At 45.2% G+C, this 19,725-nt stretch overlaps 1 protein-coding gene across 2 annotated transcripts in view; it reads right to left on the bottom strand.

Annotated features, from left to right (window-relative positions):
• The window catches only part of SIGLEC1 (sialic acid binding Ig like lectin 1), a 164,220-nt gene that overhangs the window by 98,150 nt on the left and 46,345 nt on the right, over positions 1 to 19,725 (bottom strand). The window lies entirely within an intron of this gene.

Genomic DNA, 19,725 nt, shown 5'->3' on the forward strand with positions numbered 1-19,725 from the left:
GTATAAAAGAAACAATGACACTTCATCCTCTCCACCATGGCCAAGACCAAACAGCTGTCAAAGGACACTAGGGACAAAATTGTAGATCTGCACAAGGCTGGGATGGGCTACAGGACAATAGGCAAGAACCTTTGCAAGAAGGCATCAACTGTTGGCCCAATTATTACAAAATGGAAGAAACACAAGATGACTGTCTTTCTTTCTCGGTCTGGTGCAAGATTTTGCCTCGTGGGGTAAGGATGCTTCTGAGAAACGTCAGGAAACAGCCCAAAACTACACAGGAGGACCTGTTCACTGACCTACAGAGCACTGGGACCACAGTCTCAGCATTATCATTAGTAAAACACTACAACGTCATGGATTAAATTCCTGCATGGCACACAAGGCCCACCTGCTCACACCAGCACATGTCAAGGCCCATTTGAAGTTCACCTATGACCATTTGGATGATCCAAGGAGGCATGGGAGAAGTAGAAGGAGAACTTTTTAATATGAACTTCACTCGCCGTGTTTGGAGGAAGAAGAAGGATGAGTACAACCCCAAGAACACCGTCCCATCATGAAGCATGGTGGAGGAAACATGATACTTTTGGGATGCTTTTCTGCAATGGGAACAGGAGGGAGGATGGATGGGGTCAGAATCATGAGATTTTAACAACAACTTCCTTCCCTCAGTAACAGCGTAGAAGATGGGTCGTGGCTCGGTCTTCCAGCATCAGAATGACGAGAAACACACTGCCAGGACAACTAAGGAGTGGCTCCTTAAGAAGCATTTAATGGTCCTGGAGTGGCCCAGCCAGTCTCCAGATCTGAATCCAATAGAAAGTCTTTGGAAGAGAGCAGAAAATTAATGCTGTCCAGTGACAGCCCCAAAATCTGAAAGATCTGGAGAAGATCTGTATGGAGGAGGGGGCCAAAATCCCTGCTGCAGGGTGTGCAAACTTGGTCGAAAACTACAGGAAAATTCTGACCTCTGTAACTACAAACAAAGGTTTCTGAACCAAATATTAAGTTCTGTTTTTCTATTGTATCAAATATTTATTAATGCAATAAAATGCTAATTAATTATCTAAAAATTCTACAATGTGATTTTTCTGGATTCTATTTTTAGATTCTGTCTCTCAAAGTTGAAGTGTACCTGCGATAAAAATTACAGACCTCCCCATTCTTTGTAGGTGGGAATACTTGCAAAATTGGCAGTGAATCAGATACTTATTTTTCCAACTGTAAGTCTATCGATTTCGACATGCAAATGGGAAAATATCAATAACATATTGTCCAAAGGAGTCGATTGAAGAGAAATGGGAAGTGAATGTAGAAGGAATAGATAGGGAAGCCTGAGAAGAATCAACTAATTCTCCATGTGTTTTACCCTGAATGCACAAAGAAGATCTCAGTGAGGTTGTTGGGACATGTCGGAGAGTTGACAAGTTACAGCTGCAAAACAACTAACTATAGCTAAAATACTTGATCATATTGGGGAAATTTTTACCGGAGGAGCCATCTATATTAGTGGAAATAATAAATGTGTATATGAAGAGGAAAGCCCTTAGTAAGTTTGAAAAACAAGGTGAAAAAGAGCTACAGTGGGAAAAAAAAAAGAATTTAGTCAGCGACCAATTGTGCAAATTCTTCCACTTAAAAAGATGAGAGAGGCCTGTAATTGACATCATAGGCAGATCACAACTATGAGAGTCACAATGAGAAATCAAGTCCAGAAAATCACCTTGTCTGATTTGGCAAGATTTATTTTGCAATGGTGGAAAATAAGTATTTGGTCTCTTACAAACATGCAAGATTTCTGGCTCTCCCAGACCTGTAACTTCTTTTTTGAGAGGCTCCTCTGTCCTCCACTCATTACCTGTAGTAATGGTACCAGTTTGACTTTGTTATCAGTATAAAAGACACCTGTCCATAACCTCAAACAGTCACACTCCAAACTCCACTATGGTGAAGACCAAAGAGCTGTCGAAGGACACCAGAAACAAAATTGTAGCCCTGCACCAGGCTGGGAAGACTGAATCTGCAATAGGCAAGCAGCTTGGTGTGATGAAATCAACTGTGGGAGCAAAAACAAGAAAATAGAAGACATACAAGACCACATTTAATCTCCCTCAATCTGGGGCTCCACGCAAGATCTCATCCCATGGGGTCAAAATGATCACAAGAACGGAGAGCAAAAATCCTAGAACCACATGGGGAGACCTAGTGAATGACCTGCAGAGAGCTGGGACCAATGTAACAAGGCCTACCATAAGTAACACACTACGCCGCCAGGTGTTATGATCCCAATGGCAGAGGATCTCTGATATTCCGGCAAGATAGCAAAAATATAAATACTGCTCTAGGGAGGTGGAAACTGGGCTAACCGCATACCTGATCCTAACACAAACAACTAAAAGTAGCCGGTGAACGTGCCTACGTTGGTTCTAGACGTCTCGAGCCAGCCGGAGAACTGACTACTAGGGTTGAGCGACTTTCATTTTTTTAAGATCGAGTAGGGTTTTGGGAAACCCGATTTTGTCCAGAGTCGAGTCGAGTGCAGTCGGCCGATTATCGCTAAAAGTCGGGGATCGACCGAAACACGAAACCCAATGCAAGTCAATGGGGAAGCATAGTCGGCAGTGAGTGGAGGCCAGGAAAACACCTACAGTGCCCATTTTAATGCCAAAAACATCCATTCTTGTTTCTGAAGCTTGCCAATCTTAATTAACTGTATAATAATAGTTGGGCATAGGGAATTGGGGGAAAGTTGTGGGGGGAGTAGGGCTGGCTCAAGTTTTTCGTGGGCCCAGGAAATGCGGACTACGTCACGGCGGTGTTGCAGGGAAAGGTAAGTATTTAAAAGTTGCAAGTGCTGTGATCCTGAGCAAGCAGGGGGGGCCCACTCGTTCGCATTGCCACTGGCACAGGGCCCCTCAAAGTACGGCGGTGTGTTTGCATGGCGGGGGCGCCTCCCACCAGCAGCGACACTTTTGCGTACTCTGAGGGGCCCTGTGCCAGTGACGTCGCCAACGAGTATGCCCCCCCACCTGATGAAGGAACCTGCACTTTCATCTGCACCTTCCTCTTTGTCCCTGTGTAAGGTGGTATAACATGCGGGAAGGGGAACCTTACTTTCAGCAGGGACAGATTCTGGCTGTGTAGAGTACAAGGGGAATGTAGTGGTCTAGGTCAATGTACCAGCAGACTCATTTAGCAGTGGCTGGGCAATGGGCAGGATGAGGAGGAAACAGATATAGGGCCAAAGAATAAAGTAGGCTACATGCAGTTCAAAATTGGTAACAGGACTAAACAGGCGGCATTGCTTTGTTCAGTGGAGTAGCAAACCCAAGAGCAGCAGACACTGTTTCAAGGGCCTAACCACACTAGTAGGCCAAATGCAGTTTAATATCTGATAGTATAGGGCGAAAGCCAGAATGTGGAAGCTCAGCTTTGTTCAGTTGAGGACAACACCAGGGAGGGGCAGACACCTTTAGTAGGCCGGAAAAGCCTATTGCATTTTTTAAAATGGTAATTTGGAGCAGAAGGTTGAAGCTCAGCTTTATTTAGTTGAGGGCAACACCAGGGAGGGGCAGAAGCCGTTAGTAGGCCCTAACCACCATTTTTTTTTTTTTTAAAACCACTTAATGAGAGCCGGAAGGTTGAAGCTCAGCTTTATTTAGTTGAGGACAACACCAGGGAGGGGCAGAAGCCGTTAGTAGGCCCTAACCACCATTTTTTTTTTAAAACCACTTAATGAGAGCCGGAAGGTTGAAGCTCAGCTTTATTTAGTTGAGGACAACACCAGGGAGGGGCAGAAGCCGTTAGTAGGCCCTAACCACCATTTTTTTTTTAAAACCACTTAATGAGAGCCGGAAGGTTGAAGCTCAGCTTTATTTAGTTGAGGACAACACCAGGGAGGGGCAGAAGCCGTTAGTAGGCCCTAACCACCATTTTTTTTTTTTTTAAAACCACATAATGAGAGCCGGAAGGTTGAAGCTCAGCTTTATTTAGTTGAGGACAACACCAGGGAGGGGCAGAAGCCGTTAGTAGGCCCTAACCACCATTTTTTTTTTTAAAACCACATAATGAGAGCCGGAAGGTTGAAGCTCAGCTTTATTTAGTTGAGGGCAACACCAGGGAGGGGCAGAAGCCGTTAGTAGGCCCTAACCACCATTTTTTTTTTTAAAACCACATAATGAGAGCCGGAAGGTTGAAGCTCAGCTTTATTTAGTTGAGGACAACACCAGGGAGGGGCAGAAGCCGTTAGTAGGCCCTAACCACCATTTTTTTTTTTAAAACCACATAATGAGAGCCGGAAGGTTGAAGCTCAGCTTTATTTAGTTGAGGGCAACACCAGGGAGGGGCAGAAGCCGTTAGTAGGCCCTAACCACCATTTTTTTTTTTAAAACCACATAATGAGAGCCGGAAGGTTGAAGCTCAGCTTTATTTAGTTGAGGGCAACACCAGGGAGGGGCAGAAGCCGTTAGTAGGCCCTAACCACCATTTTTTTTTTTAAAACCACATAATGAGAGCCGGAAGGTTGAAGCTCAGCTTTATTTAGTTGAGGACAACACCAGGGAGGGGCAGAAGCCGTTAGTAGGCCCTAACCACCATTTTTTTTTTTAAAACCACATAATGAGAGCCGGAAGGTTGAAGCTCAGCTTTATTTAGTTGAGGGCAACACCAGGGAGGGGCAGAAGCCGTTAGTAGGCCCTAACCACCATTTTTTTTTTTAAAACCACATAATGAGAGCCGGAAGGTTGAAGCTCAGCTTTATTTAGTTGAGGGCAACACCAGGGAGGGGCAGAAGCCGTTAGTAGGCCCTAACCACCATTTTTTTTTTTAAAACCACATAATGAGAGCCGGAAGGTTGAAGCTCAGCTTTATTTAGTTGAGGACAACACCAGGGAGGGGCAGAAGCCGTTAGTAGGCCCTAACCACCATTTTTTTTTTTAAAACCACATAATGAGAGCCGGAAGGTTGAAGCTCAGCTTTATTTAGTTGAGGGCAACACCAGGGAGGGGCAGAAGCCGTTAGTAGGCCCTAACCAAAGTTGAAGGCCAAATGCAGTTTAATTTCTGATACTATAGGCCGAAAGCCAGAAGGTGGAAGTTCCGATTTAGACAGTGGAGGACAATTTGAATTAGGGACTGCAGACAGACTTAGTAGGCTGTCCCCTGTGGACCATGCATCCACCACATTAACCCATTGCGCCGTAATGGACACGTAATCTTCCGTGGCCATGCCTACAGGTCCATGCGTCTGTTGTCAGGTGCACCTTTGTACTCACAGATTGCCAGAGTGCATGGACAATGCGGTCTTCTACATGCTGGTGGAGGGTTGGGATGGCTTTTCTCGCAAAAGAAGTGTCGACTGGTTAGCTTGTAGCGTGGTACAGCGTAGTCCATCATGGCCTTATTAATAGTAAATAAAATATATAACTAGGCTCTATGAACTTTTAAATAGGTTCCAGGGGTACACGGGCAGCATTGGTGTGGTCAGTGGAGGAGTATTGCAAGTAGGGGCTGCAGACAGGCTATCAAAGGCCTAAAATAACAAACAGTAGGCAGTCATGGCAGTTTTACATCGGTTACATGGATACACAGGCAGGCACTCCAGGCAGCATTGTGCTCAGTGGAGGAGTATTGCAAGTAGGGGCCGCAGACAGGCTATCAAAGGCCTAAAATAACAAACAGTAGGCAGTCATGGCAGTTTTACATCGGTTACATGGATACACAGGCAGGCACTCCAGGCAGCATTGTGGTCAGTGGAGGAGTATTGCAAGTAGGGGCCGCAGACAGGCTATCAAAGGCCTAAAATAACAAACAGTAGGCAGTCATGGCAGTTTTACATCGGTTACATGGATACACAGGCAGCTAGGTGGTGAGTGGAGGAGTATTTAAAGTAAGGACCGCAGACAGGCTATCAAAGGCCTAACATAACAAACAATAGGCTCATGGCAGTTTTACAGCGGTTACATGGATACACGGGCAGGCAGCTTGGTGGTGAGTGGAGGAGTATTTAAAGTATGGACCGCAGACAGGCTTCGAAGGCCTAACACAATAAAATGGGCTGGCTGTAGGCACTTTAAAATTGGTTCCAGGGGTACACGGGCAGCAGTGGTCTGGTCAGTGGAGGCCTAGTGGAAGGAGGGACCGCAGACAGGCTTCGAAGGCCTAACACAATAAAATGGGCTGGCTGTAGGCACTTTAAAATTGGTTCCAGGGGTACACGGGCAGCAGTGGTCTGGTCAGTGGAGGCCTAGTGGAAGTATGGACCGCAGACAGGCTTCGAAGGCCTAACACAATAAAATGGGCTGGCTGTAGGCACTTTAAAATTGGTTCCAGGGGTACACGGGCAGCAGTGGTCTGGTCAGTGGAGGACTAGTGGAAGTATGGACCGCAGACAGGCTTCGAAGGCCTAACACAATAAAATGGGCTGGCTGTAGGCACTTTAAAATTGGTTCCAGGGGTACACGGGCAGCAGTGGTCTGGTCAGTGGAGGCCTAGTGGAAGGAGGGACCGCAGACAGGCTTCGAAGGCCTAACACAATAAAATGGGCTGGCTGTAGGCACTTTAAAATTGGTTCCAGGGGTACACGGGCAGCAGTGGTCTGGTCAGTGGAGGACTAGTGGAAGGAGGGAGCGCAGAAAGGCTTCAAAGGCCTAAAATAACAAACAATAGGCTCATGGCAGTTTTACAGCGGTTACATGGATACACGGGCAGGCAGCTTGGTGGTCAGTGGAGGAGTAGGGACCGCAGACAGGCTATCAAAGGCCTAAAATAACAAACAATAGGCTCATGGCAGTTTTACAGCGGTTACATGGATACACGGGCAGGCAGCTTGGTGGTGGTGAGTGGAGGAGTATTTAAAGTAGGGACCGCAGACAGGCTATCAAAGGCCTAACATAAAAAAACAATAGGCTCATGGCAGTTTCACAGCGGTTACATGGATACACGGGCAGGCAGCTTGGTGGTGGTGAGTGGAGGAGTATTTAAAGTAGGGACCGCAGACAGGCTATCAAAGGCCTAACATAACAAACAATAGGCTCATGGCAGTTTTACAGCGGTTACATGGATACACGGGCAGGCAGCTTGGTGCTGAGTGGAGGAGTATTTAAAGTATGGACCGCAGACAGGCTTCGAAGGCCTAACACAATAAAATGGGCTGGCTGTAGGCACTTTAAAATTGGTTCCAGGGGTACACGGGCAGCAGTGGTCTGGTCAGTGGAGGCCTAGTGGAAGGAGGGACCGCAGACAGGCTTCGAAGGCCTAACACAATAAAATGGGCTGGCTGTAGGCACTTTAAAATTGGTTCCAGGGGTACACGGGCAGCAGTGGTCTGGTCAGTGGAGGCCTAGTGGAAGGAGGGACCGCAGACAGGCTTCGAAGGCCTAACACAATAAAATGGGCTGGCTGTAGGCACTTTAAAATTGGTTCCAGGGGTACACGGGCAGCAGTGGTCTGGTCAGTGGAGGACTAGTGGAAGTATGGACCGCAGACAGGCTTCGAAGGCCTAACACAATAAAATGGGCTGGCTGTAGGCACTTTAAAATTGGTTCCAGGGGTACACGGGCAGCAGTGGTCTGGTCAGTGGAGGCCTAGTGGAAGGAGGGACCGCAGACAGGCTTCGAAGGCCTAACACAATAAAATGGGCTGGCTGTAGGCACTTTAAAATTGGTTCCAGGGGTACACGGGCAGCAGTGGTCTGGTCAGTGGAGGACTAGTGGAAGGAGGGAGCGCAGAAAGGCTTCAAAGGCCTAAAATAACAAACAATAGGCTCATGGCAGTTTTACAGCGGTTACATGGATACACGGGCAGGCAGCTTGGTGGTCAGTGGAGGAGTAGGGACCGCAGACAGGCTATCAAAGGCCTAAAATAACAAACAATAGGCTCATGGCAGTTTTACAGCGGTTACATGGATACACGGGCAGGCAGCTTGGTGCTGAGTGGAGGAGTAGTGCAAGGAGTGTCTGTCCCAGTACTCCCAAAATATAAATAGATGTTAATGTCTCGCAAAACAACCAAAACAAAAAAAAAGATGGCATACTTAGGTACAGGGGTGGGCTCATCTGCTGTGTTTCTGACATAGTAATTTGGCAGTAACTATTTAATGGTGCCAATATAGGACACAGACACAGACTACTTTAAGTTGCATCATAGATGTCTACAAATTTGTATTGTCAGTGCCAGACATTGAATGATGTCAGCGAATAGACTAAAGATTGGTGGAGCTGTGCGACATAATTTTGCACGTAGTAGAGCCCAGTTTGAGCTGGGGTAGGGGGGAACTCTCTTGAGGCCGGCGGGACCGCCCCAGGGCCACTCATGTTACAACGGTGTGTCTGACGTTGGGTGCGCACCACCACCGCCAGAGACACTACATTGTACTATGAGGGACCCAGTAGCAATGCCGTCAACCAAAAGCGAGCACACCCACCTCTTCAGACAAACAGCAGTCTCACGGGTGCTTGCGCCAAGTCGCGATACCACGGCCCCGTGTGGGGAGTTTGGCCATTTAGGGAGGTGTAAACATGTCGTATGCTGTACAATCTGCAGCAGCAAATTAGACATTAGAAAAGTAATTCACAGGCAAGAGCTTTTCATAGGAAAGCTAGGTGTCGGCCGGGCAAGGTGGGGCAAAAGATTTTGAAATCCAGTTGTGGTTCATTTTAATGAATGTTAGATCGTCAACATTTTGGGTAGCCAGACGAGTCCTTTTTTCGGTTAATATTGACCCTGCAGCACTGAATACTCTTTCTGATAGGACACTTGCTGCCGGGCAAGCAAGCTCCTGCAATGCATATTCTGCCAATTCTGGCCAGGTGTCTAATTTGGAGGCCCAGTAATCAAATGGGAATGACGGTTGAGGGAGAACATCGATAAGGGATGAAAAATAGTTAGTAACCATACTGGACAAATGTTGTCTCCTGTCACTTTCAATTGATGCAGCAGTACCTGTCCTGTCTGCGGTCATAGCAAAATCACTCCACAACCTGGTCAGAAAACCCCTCTGTCCAACGCCACTTCTGATGTGTGCACCCCTAACACTCCTAGTCTGCTGCCCCCTGGAGCTCGTGTGAGAACGATCACGTGCGCTGTGTGCTGGGAATGCCTGAAGCAAACGGTCAACAAGAGTTGATTGTTTGGTTGCTAATATTAGTTCCAAGTTCTCATGTGGCATAATATTTTGCAATTTGCCTTTATAGCGTGGATCAAGGAGGCAGGCCAACCAGTAATCGTCATCGTTCATCATTTTCGTAATGCGTGTGTCCCTTTGTAGGATACGTAAGGCATAATCCGCCATGTGGGCCAAAGTTCCACTTGTCAAATCTCCGGTTGTGATTGGTTGAGGGGCAGTTGCAGGCAAATCTACGTCACTTGTGTCCCTCAAAAAACCAGAACCCGGCCGTGACACGCAACCAATTTCCTGTGCCCCCGTGAAAGTTTCCGCATTAAAAATATACTCATCCCCATCATCCTCCTCGTCCTCCACCTCCTCTTCGCCCGCTACCTCGTCCTGTACACTGCCCTGACCAGACAATGGCTGACTGTCATCAAGGCTTCCCTCTTCCTCTGGTGCAGACGCCTGCTCCTTTATGTGCGTCAAACTTTGCATCAGCAGACGCATTAGGGGGATGCTCATGCTTATTACGGCGTTGTCTGCACTAACCAGCCGTGTGCATTCCTCAAAACACTGAAGGACTTGACACATGTCTTGTATCTTCGACCACTGCACACCTGACAACTCCATGTCTGCCATCCTACTGCCTGCCCGTGTATCCTCCCACAAATAAATAACAGCACGCCTCTGTTCGCACAGTCTCTGAAGCATGTGCAGTGTTGAGTTCCACCTTGTTGCAACGTCTATGATTAGGCGATGCTGGGGAAGGTTCAAAGACCGCTGATAGGTCTGCATACGGCTGGCGTGTACAGGCGAACGTCGGATATGTGAGCAAAGTGCACGCACTTTGAGGAGCAGGTCGGAGAACCCAGGATAAGTTTTCAATAAGCACTGCACCACCAGGTTTAAGGTGTGAGCCAGGCAAGGAATGTGTTTCAGTTGGGAAAGGGAGATGGCAGCCATGAAATTCCTTCCGTTATCACTCACTACCTTGCCTGCCTCAAGATCTACTGTGCCCAGCCACGACTGCGTTTCTTGTTGCAAGAACTCGGACAGAACTTCCGCGGTGTGTCTGTTGTCGCCCAAACACTTCATAGCCAATACAGCCTGCTGACGCTTGGCAGTAGCTGGCCCATAATGGGACAACTGGTGTGCAACAGTGTCATCTGCCGATGGAGTGGTTGGCCGACTGCGTTCTGTGGAAGAGCTGTAGCTTCTGCAGGAGGACGAGGAGGAGGAGGAGGGGGTGCGAACGCCTACAGCCAACTGTTTCCTAGACCGTGGGCTAGGCACAACTGTCCCTAAATTGATGTCGCCTGTGGACCCTGCATCCACCACATTCACCCAGTGTGCCGTGATGGACACATAACGTCCCTGGCCATGCCTACTGGTCCATGCATCTGTAGTCAGGTGCACCTTTGTACTCACAGATTGCCTGAGTGCATGGACGATGCGCTGTTTAACATGCTGGTGCAGGGCTGGGATGGCTTTTCTGGAAAAAAAGTGTCGACTGGGTAGCTCGTATCGTGGTTCAGCGTACTCCATCAGGGCTTTGAAAGCTTCGCTTTCAACTAACCGGTAGGGCATCATCTCTAACGAGATTAGTCTAGCTATGTGGGCGTTAAAACCCTGTGTACGCGGATGCGAGGATAAGTACTTCCTTTTTCTAACCAGAGTCTCATGTAGGGTGAGCTGGACTGGAGAGCTGTAGATCGTGGAACTTTCGGGTGTGCCGGTGGACATGGCAGACTGAGAGACGGTTGGAGACGGTATTGTTTCCGCCGGTGCCCTACATGCAATATTTCCTCCTACAAAACTGGTGATTCCCTGACCCTGACTGCTTTTGGCTGGCAAAGAAACCTGCACAGATACTGCCGGTGGTGCGGAAAATGGTGGCCTTACAGTGACGGAAGGGATGTTGCGTTGCTGACTAGCTTCATTGGCCGAGGGTGCTACAACCTTGAGGGACGTTTGGTAGTTAGTCCAGGCTTGAGAATGCATGGTGGTTAAGTGTCTATGCATGCAACTAGTATTTAGACTTTTCAGATTCTGACCTCTGCTTAAGCTAGTTGAACATTTTTGACAGATGACTTTGCGCTGATCAGTTGGATGTTGTTTAAAAAAATGCCAGACTGCACTCTTCCTAGACTCTGATCCCTTTTCAGGGATTGCAGACTGAGCTTTAACCGGATGGCAACGCTGTGCTCCAACAGGTTTTGGCTTTGACACGCGTTTTGGTCCAGATACGGGCCCGGCAGATGGAACCTGTTGCGATGTTGATGCCTGCTGCGGCCCCTCCTCCACCTCCGCTTCTGAACTACTGCCGCCTGCACCCTGTTCCCCCAATGGCTGCCAATCGGGGTCAATAACTGGGTCATCTATTACCTCCTCTTCGAGCTCGTGTGCAACTTCGTCTGTGTCACTGTGTCGGTCGGTGGTATAGCGTTCGTGGCGGGGCAACATAGTCTCATCAGGGTCTGATTGTGGATCTGTACCCTGAGAGGGCAATGTGGTGGTCTGAGTCAAAGGAGCAGCATAGTACTCTGGCTGTGGCTGTGCATCAGTGCACTCCATGTCAGAATATACTTGTAATGGGCATGGCCTGTTAAATGTTTCACTTTCTAAGCCAGGGACGGTATGTGTAAAGAGCTCCATGGAGTGACCCGTTGTGTCGCCTGCTGCATCCTTCTCTCTTGTTGTAGTTTTTGCTGAGGAGGACAAGGAAGCGACTTGTCCCTGACCGTGAACATCCACAAGCGACGCGCTGCTTTTACATTTACCAGTTTCGGAAGAGGAGGCAAAAGAGCTAGAGGCTGAGTCTGCAATGTAAGCCAAAACTTGCTGTTGCTGCTCCGCCTTTAAAAGCGGTTTTCCTACTCCCAGAAAAGAGAGCGTTCGAGGCCTTGTGTAGCCTGACGACGAAACTGGCTCCACAGCTCCAGACTTAGGTGGAATATTTTTATCCCCACGACCACCTGATGCTCCACTACCACTACCATCATTACCAGCTGACAATGAACGCCCACGACGACCTCTTGCACCAGACTTCCTCATTGTTTTAAAATCTTAACCAAAGTAACTTTATTTGTTGCTATCAAACAACTTACACGGTGAGCTATAACTTCAGTATGATTTCAATATCCCTTAACAGGTTGGTGAGACCACAAGGAAAATCAGGCACAATGTTACACACTCTGTTTTCTGTGGCACAAAATCACAGAGATGACACACACGCAGGACTGTCACTCAAGCACTAATGTCAATATTAATCTCCCACCTAATTTATTTATTTTTTTTTCTCAGGGAGACTTTAGAAACCAAATAATATTAAAAAAAAAAAAAAAAAAGGCTTTCTATGGCCCACAATTAGAGAGAGAGAGGTGGCACAACCAGGAGTCAAGACTGGCGCACAAGCTGAAAGGGCAATATTACTCTCCCACTGTTTTTTATGTTTTTTTTGTTTTTTTCAGGGAGACTTTAGAAACCAAATAATATTAAAAAAACCAAAAAAAAAAAAGGCTTTCTATGGCCCACTGAATGAGAGGGAGAGAGGTGGCACACCCAGGAGTCAAGACTGGCACACAAGCTGAAAGGGCAATATTACTCTCCCACTGTTTTTTTAGGTTTTTTTTGTTTTTTCAGGGAGACTTTAGAAACCCAATAATATTTAAAAAAAAAAATAAATAGGCTTTCTATGGCCCACTGAATGAGAGGGAGAGAGGTGACACACCCAGGAGTCAAGACTGGCACACAAGCTGAAAGGGCAATATTACTCTCCCACTGTTTTTTTAGGTTTTTTTTTTTTTTTCAGGGAGAATTAGAAACCAAATAATATTAAAAAAAAAAAAAAAATAGGCTTTCTATGGCCCACTGAATGAAAGGGAGAGAGGTGGCACACCCAGGAGTCAAGACTGGCACACAAGCTGAAAGGGCAATATTACTCTCCCACTGTTTTTTTATGTATTTTTTGTTTTTTCAGGGAGACTTTAGAAACCCAATAATATTTAAAAAAAAAAATAAATAGGCTTTCTATGGCCCACTGAATGAGAGGGAGAGAGGTGGCACACCCAGGAGTCAAGACTGGCACACAAGCTGAAAGGGCAATATTACTCTCCCACTGTTTTTTTAGGTTTTTTTTTTTTTTTCAGGGAGAATTAGAAACCAAATAATATTAAAAAAAAAAAAATAGGCTTTCTATGGCCCACTGAATGAAAGGGAGAGAGGTGGCACACCCAGGAGTCAAGACTGGCACACAAGCTGAAAGGGCAATATTACTCTCCCACTGTTTTTTTATGTATTTTTTGTTTTTTCAGGGAGACTTTAGAAACCCAATAATATTTAAAAAAAAAAATAAATAGGCTTTCTATGGCCCACTGAATGAGAGGGAGAGAGGTGGCACACCCAGGAGTCAAGACTGGCACACAAGCTGAAAGGGCAATATTACTCTCCCACTGTTTTTTTAGGTTTTTTTTTTTTTTTCAGGGAGAATTAGAAACCAAATAATATTAAAAAAAAAAAAAATAGGCTTTCTATGGCCCACTGAATGAAAGGGAGAGAGGTGGCACACCCAGGAGTCAAGACTGGCACACAAGCTGAAAGGGCAATATTACTCTCCCACTGTTTTTTTATGTATTTTTTGTTTTTTCAGGGAGACTTTAGAAACCCAATAATATTTAAAAAAAAAAATAAATAGGCTTTCTATGGCCCACTGAATGAGAGGGAGAGAGGTGGCACACCCAGGAGTCAAGACTGGCACACAAGCTGAAAGGGCAATATTACTCTCCCACTGTTTTTTTAGGTTTTTTTTTTTTTTTCAGGGAGAATTAGAAACCAAATAATATTAAAAAAAAAAAAAATAGGCTTTCTATGGCCCACTGAATGAAAGGGAGAGAGGTGGCACACCCAGGAGTCAAGACTGGCACACAAGCTGAAAGGGCAATATTACTCTCCCACTGTTTTTTTATGTATTTTTTGTTTTTTCAGGGAGACTTTAGAAACCCAATAATATTTAAAAAAAAAAATAAATAGGCTTTCTATGGCCCACTGAATGAGAGGGAGAGAGGTGGCACACCCAGGAGTCAAGACTGGCACACAAGCTGAAAGGGCAATATTACTCTCCCACTGTTTTTTTAGGTTTTTTTTTTTTTTCAGGGAGACTTTAGAAACCAAATAATATTAAAAAAAAAAAAAAAAAAAAAAAAATAGGCTTGCTATAGCCCACTGAATGAGAGATAGCACACACAGCAGTGGCACACAAGCCCTGACTGAGGCCAATATTTTTCTCCCACTGATTGATGTAGTGTTTTTGTGTTGAGGTAGAATTTAGAACACAAATCACGGAAAAAATAAATAGGCTTTCTATGGCCCACTGAATGAAAGGGAGAGAGGTGGCACACCCAGGAGTCAAGACTGGCACACAAGCTGAAAGGGCAATATTACTCTCCCACTGTTTTTTTATGTATTTTTTGTTTTTTCAGGGAGACTTTAGAAACCCAATAATATTTAAAAAAAAAAAAAAGGCTTTCTATGGCCCACAATTAGAGAGAGAGAGGTGGCACAACCAGGAGTCAAGACTGGCGCACAAGCTGAAAGGGCAATATTACTCTCCCACTGTTTTTTATGTTTTTTTTGTTTTTTTCAGGGAGACTTTAGAAACCAAATAATATTAAAAAAACCAAAAAAAAAAAAGGCTTTCTATGGCCCACTGAATGAGAGGGAGAGAGGTGGCACACCCAGGAGTCAAGACTGGCACACAAGCTGAAAGGGCAATATTACTCTCCCACTGTTTTTTTATGTATTTTTTGTTTTTTTCAGGGAGACTTTAGAAACCCAATAATATTTAAAAAAAAAAATAAATAGGCTTTCTATGGCCCACTGAATGAGAGGGAGAGAGGTGGCACACCCAGGAGTCAAGACTGGCACACAAGCTGAAAGGGCAATATTACTCTCCCACTGTTTTTTTAGGTTTTTTTTGTTTTTTCAGGGAGACTTTAGAAACCCAATAATATTTTTAAAAAAAAAAAAGGCTTTCTATGGCCCACAATTAGAGAGAGAGAGGTGGCACAACCAGGAGTCAAGACTGGCGCACAAGCTGAAAGGGCAATATTACTCTCCCACTGTTTTTTATGTTTTTTTTGTTTTTTTCAGGGAGACTTTAGAAACCAAATAATATTAAAAAAACCAAAAAAAAAAAAGGCTTTCTATGGCCCACTGAATGAGAGGGAGAGAGGTGGCACACCCAGGAGTCAAGACTGGCACACAAGCTGAAAGGGCAATATTACTCTCCCACTGTTTTTTTATGTATTTTTTGTTTTTTTCAGGGAGACTTTAGAAACCCAATAATATTTAAAAAAAAAAATAAATAGGCTTTCTATGGCCCACTGAATGAGAGGGAGAGAGGTGGCACACCCAGGAGTCAAGACTGGCACACAAGCTGAAAGGGCAATATTACTCTCCCACTGTTTTTTTAGGTTTTTTTTGTTTTTTCAGGGAGACTTTAGAAACCCAATAATATTTTAAAAAAAAAAAAAGGCTTTCTATGGCCCACAATTAGAGAGAGAGAGGTGGCACAACCAGGAGTCAAGACTGGCGCACAAGCTGAAAGGGCAATATTACTCTCCCACTGTTTTTTATGTTTTTTTTGTTTTTTTCAGGGAGACTTTAGAAACCAAATAATATTAAAAAAACCAAAAAAAAAAAAGGCTTTCTATGGCCCACTGAATGAGAGGGAGAGAGGTGGCACACCCAGGAGTCAAGACTGGCACACAAGCTGAAAGGGCAATATTACTCTCCCACTGTTTTTTTATGTATTTTTTGTTTTTTTCAGGGAGACTTTAGAAACCCAATAATATTTAAAAAAAAAAATAAATAGGCTTTCTATGGCCCACTGAATGAGAGGGAGAGAGGTGGCACACCCAGGAGTCAAGACTGGCACACAAGCTGAAAGGGCAATATTACTCTCCCACTGTTTTTTTAGGTTTTTTTTGTTTTTTCAGGGAGACTTTAGAAACCCAATAATATTTAAAAAAAAAAAAAAGGCTTTCTATGGCCCACAATTAGAGAGAGAGAGGTGGCACAACCAGGAGTCAAGACTGGCGCACAAGCTGAAAGGGCAATATTACTCTCCCACTGTTTTTTATGTTTTTTTTGTTTTTTTCAGGGAGACTTTAGAAACCAAATAATATTAAAAAAACCAAAAAAAAAAAAGGCTTTCTATGGCCCACTGAATGAGAGGGAGAGAGGTGGCACACCCAGGAGTCAAGACTGGCACACAAGCTGAAAGGGCAATATTACTCTCCCACTGTTTTTTTATGTATTTTTTGTTTTTTTCAGGGAGACTTTAGAAACCCAATAATATTTAAAAAAAAAAATAAATAGGCTTTCTATGGCCCACTGAATGAGAGGGAGAGAGGTGGCACACCCAGGAGTCAAGACTGGCACACAAGCTGAAAGGGCAATATTACTCTCCCACTGTTTTTTTAGGTTTTTTTTGTTTTTTCAGGGAGACTTTAGAAACCCAATAATATTTAAAAAAAAAAATAAATAGGCTTTCTATGGCCCACTGAATGAAAGGGAGAGAGGTGGCACACCCAGGAGTCAAGACTGGCACACAAGCTGAAAGGGCAATATTACTCTCCCACTGTTTTTTTATGTATTTTTTGTTTTTTTCAGGGAGACTTTAGAAACCCAATAATATTTAAAAAAAAAAATAAATAGGCTTTCTATGGCCCACTGAATGAGAGGGAGAGAGGTGGCACACCCAGGAGTCAAGACTGGCACACAAGCTGAAAGGGCAATATTACTCTCCCACTGTTTTTTTAGGTTTTTTTTTTTTTTCAGGGAGACTTTTGAAACCAAATAATATTAAAAAAAAAAAAAAAAAAAAAAAATAGGCTTGCTATAGCCCACTGAATGAGAGATAGCACACACAGCAGTGGCACACAAGCCCTGACTGAGGCCAATATTTTTCTCCCACTGATTGATGTAGTGTTTCTGTGTTGAGGTAGATTTTAGAACACAAATCACGGAAAAAATAAATAGGCTTTCTATGGCCCACTCAGTGAGAGATGGCACACACAGGGATGGCACTGTAGCAGAAATGCCAATCTTAATCTCCCACAAAAAAAAAACAAAAAAAAAAAAAAAACTGTCCTACAATTACTATCTCCCTGCAGTAATGTAAGCCAGGTATGGCAGGCAGCAATAGGAGTGGACTGATGCACAAATTAAATAAAAAGTGTGGACAAACAAAAAAGATAGCTGTGCAGAAAGGAAGGAACAAGAGGATATGTGCTTTGAAAAAAGCAGTTGGTTTCCACAGTGGCGTACACACAGCAATACAGCTATCACGGAGCCTTCTAGGGCAGCCCAATGAGCTACAGCGCTGAGGGGAAAAAAAAAAAAAAATAGCTTCCACTGTTCCTGCACACCGAAGGTGGTGTTGGACAGTGGAAATCGCTGCAGCACAAGCGGTTTGGTGGTTAGTGGACCCTGCCTAACGCTCTCCCTGCTTCTGATGAAGCGGCAGCAACCTGTCCCTAAGCTCAGATCAGCAGCAGTAAGATGGCGGTCGGCGGGAACGCCCCTTTATAGCCCCTGTGACGCCGCAGACAGCAAGCCAATCACTGCAATGCCCTTCTCTAAGATGGTGGGGACCAGGATCTATGTCATCACGCTGCCCACACTCTGCGTTCACCTTCATTGGCTGAGAAATGGCGCTTTTCGCGTCATTGAAACGCGACTTTGGCGCGAAAGTCGCGTACCGCATGGCCGACAAGCACAGGGGTCGGATCGGGTTTCATGAGACGCCGACTTAGCCAAAAGTCGGCGACTTTTGAAAATGATCGACCCGTTTCGCTCAACCCTACTGACTACCCCTAGAGAGAAAAAATAAGACCTCACTTGCCTCTAGAGAAATTGAACCCCAAAGATATAGAAAGCCCCCAACAAATAATAACGGTGAGGCAAGAGGAAAGCACAAACGTAGAGATGAACTAGATTCAGCAAAATGAGGCCCAATAGTCTAAATAGCAGAAAATAGATAGTGGACTATGCGGTTAGCAGAAAACCCTACAAAAACATCCACGCTGAACATTCAAGAACCCCCACACCGAATGACGGTGTGGAGGGAGAATATCAGCCCCCTAGAGCTTCCAGCGAGTCAGAAAATCAAATGTAAAGCAAGCTGGACAAAAACACTGAATAATGCAAACGATCCAAATTGTACAAAACAGACTTAGCTTTTCTTGCATGAGGCTGACTGAAAGGAATCCGGAGGAGACCATATAGGTCTGGATACAACGATGCCAGGCAAGAGACTGAGTCCAGAGGAGACTTAAATAGGGAACACCCGCTGCTTAACGACACAGCTGTAGCTCAGGCCTGCAACAAGACATGCCTAACACAATACCGTTATTGACCACCAGAGGGAGCCCAGAAACACAGTTCACAACAGTACCCCCCCCTGAGGAGGGGTCACCGAACCCTCACCAAGACCCCCAGGGCGATCAGGATGAGCAGCATGAAAGGCATGAACCAAATCAGCCGCATGAACATCAGAGGCGACAACCCAGGAATTATCCTCCTGACCATAGCCTTTCCATTTAACTAAATACTGGAGTTTCCGTCTAGAGATACGAGAATCCAGAATCTTCTCCACCACGTACTCCAACTCGCCCTCAACCAAAACCGGGGCAGGAGGCTCAACAGCAGGAACCATAGGCACCACGTACCGCCGCAACAAGGACCTATGGAACACATTATGAATAGCAAATGACGCTGGAAGGTCCAAGCGAAAAGAAACCGGGTTGTTGTGAATTTGGTTTTGGGCTCCCCCGGTGGTCACTGGTGGTACTGGACTTGTCTTCTCTTCTCTGTTCACCTGTTTCCTCCAGGATATGGGAGTTTCCTATTTAACCTTGCTACTCAGTCATTGCCTTGCCGGTCATCAATGTAACCAGAGCTTTCTGTTGCATGTTCCTGCTCCTAGTCTTCTGATCAGCTAAGTTGGACTTTTGTCCTGAGTATTATTTTGCATTTTTGTTCCAGTTCACAGTTATTGTATTTTGCTGTAGCTGGAAGCTCTTGTGAGCTGAAATTACCACTCCAGTCTCATGAGTTGAGACTTGAGTTTAAAGTAATTTCAGGATGGTTTTGTAAATAGGGTTTTCAGCTGACCGTGAAGTTCCCTTTCTTATTTTCCTACTATCTAGTAAGTGGACCTCGCTTTGCTGAACCTGCCTTCATACTACGTATGTCTTTTCCCTCTGATCTCACCGTCAATACATGTGGGGGGCTTCTGTCACCTTTTTGGGAAATTTCTACTTGAGGTAAGCCAGGCCTGTTTTTCCTCTGCCAGGGTTAGTTAGTCCTCCGGCTGGCGCTGGGCGTCTAGGGACTACGTAGGCACGCTACCCGGCCACTGTTAGTTGTGCGGTAGGTTTAGCTCACGGTCAGCTCTAGCTTCCATCATCCAAGAGCTAGTCCTGATTTATGCGTTTCTGTAGTTCTCTTGTCATTGAGAACCATGACAGTATGACCGGCCATGTGTTAAAACTATTGGCAGAAGAAAGGAGTGAAAAGAATTCTGCAAATTGTTTTTTTTTTTTTTTTGAGCTT

Source organism: Ranitomeya variabilis, chromosome 1, assembly GCF_051348905.1.
Source record: "Ranitomeya variabilis isolate aRanVar5 chromosome 1, aRanVar5.hap1, whole genome shotgun sequence".
In the NCBI taxonomy this organism is placed as follows: Eukaryota; Metazoa; Chordata; class Amphibia; order Anura; family Dendrobatidae; genus Ranitomeya; species Ranitomeya variabilis.